Below are 1,333 nucleotides of genomic sequence, written 5' to 3'. Positions count from 1 at the left end.
CAGACCACAGATGATGCATGACACAGATCAGCCCCATGCCTCTAACCTTGTGACTTGCTACAAAGTTACAATGTTGCAGTCCGATCACAGGGGGGGGGTGAAAGGTTTCCTCCTTCCTGGTTCCAAAACCAGATACCAGTCCACCAAACAAGATGTAAATGTATTGTGACGGGTGTAAGAAGTCCCTAAAATGAGGCAGTTGCAGTGGGCGTAACAATCGCCATAGCGACTCAGGCGGCCGCTATGGGGCCCGGCCAGGGCATCCCTCTGATGCTGTGTGGGCCGCCTGGGTCGCTATGGCATGTAAGGGTGCCGGCTGTCACTGACACAGCTCAGCAGCGGCTGTGAAGATCACTGACAACCTGTCGGTGATGTGTGCAGCGGCCGCGGCACGTTTCCCCCTCACAGCCGCTGCGGAGCTGTGTCAGCGACAGCAGGCAGCCACGGAAGAAGAGGCCGGCGTTCACAGTGAAGGAAGAGGCGGGGCCCGCCTAAGAGCAACCCCCGCCTCCTCTTACATCACTGGCCAGCGGCCTAAGAGCAGGTGGGGCCAGTGATGTAAGCGTAGGCGGGGCCCATCTATAGAAGAGGAGGCGGGGCATGGGGATGGAAGAGGAGGCGGGGCCCGGCGACCACAGAGGCGGACAGCGCTGACAGGTAAGAGGCGTGCAGCCCATCTGAGACCCTGCAGAGCCCACTATAGAGAGTCTATGGCGGGCTCTGGCGGGTCACTCTCAGGTGGGCTGTTTGGTATATCAGGCGGGCTCTGCAAGGGGCATAACTAGCAATCCCGGGGGCCCCATACAAAATGTTGCTATGGGGCCCTGTGATTTCTAGGTACGCCCCTGGGCAGTTGCATCTCATTAGGTCAACTGGGGGGGGTAGGCGGCGGGGGTAACCCTAACCCTACAGCCCCCTTTCTAGCCCAAACTACCCAGGTTGCTAAAAGCTGGCAGGCATCCCGCCCCGGTTGACTGTTGTCACTGGTTGCCAGGAGCTGAGCGGGACGCTGACTGACCAAGCCCAGCTCTTGGTAACCAGTGACAACAGTGAGCTGGGCGGGACGCCGGACAGAGCCGAAGCCAGAGGTGCACCAGCAGTACCGCCCCCTCGGTAATGCCAGCACAACCCCTCATCCCCCCCACTTTAATGTGCACTGCCAGCACCCAATCCCCCCTGCAACATGTGCCCCCACCCCCAAACCTGCCCCCCCCTCCGGCCTCGGGTAGCAAAAAGTGTAGGGACACCGTCCGCACAGTTACAAGAAAGCGGAGCTATTTATACCGGCGGCTGCATTTTGTTAGGATGACATTTGAGTTTTAAAAACTAGAAG

General features: G+C 59.1%; 1 protein-coding gene across 1 annotated transcript in view; it reads right to left on the bottom strand.

The window, feature by feature from the left end:
* BTK (Bruton tyrosine kinase) overlaps positions 1–1,333 on the bottom strand; it is a 29,985-nt gene that overhangs the window by 20,370 nt on the left and 8,282 nt on the right. The window lies entirely within an intron of this gene.

Source organism: Nanorana parkeri, unplaced genomic scaffold (assembly GCF_000935625.1).
Source record: "Nanorana parkeri isolate BGI_ZX_2015 unplaced genomic scaffold, ASM93562v1 scaffold1760, whole genome shotgun sequence".
NCBI lineage: Eukaryota > Metazoa > Chordata > Amphibia > Anura > Dicroglossidae > Nanorana > Nanorana parkeri.
The sequence above is the reverse complement of the archived record's forward strand: the minus strand, read 5'-3'. Positions and strand labels throughout refer to the sequence as shown.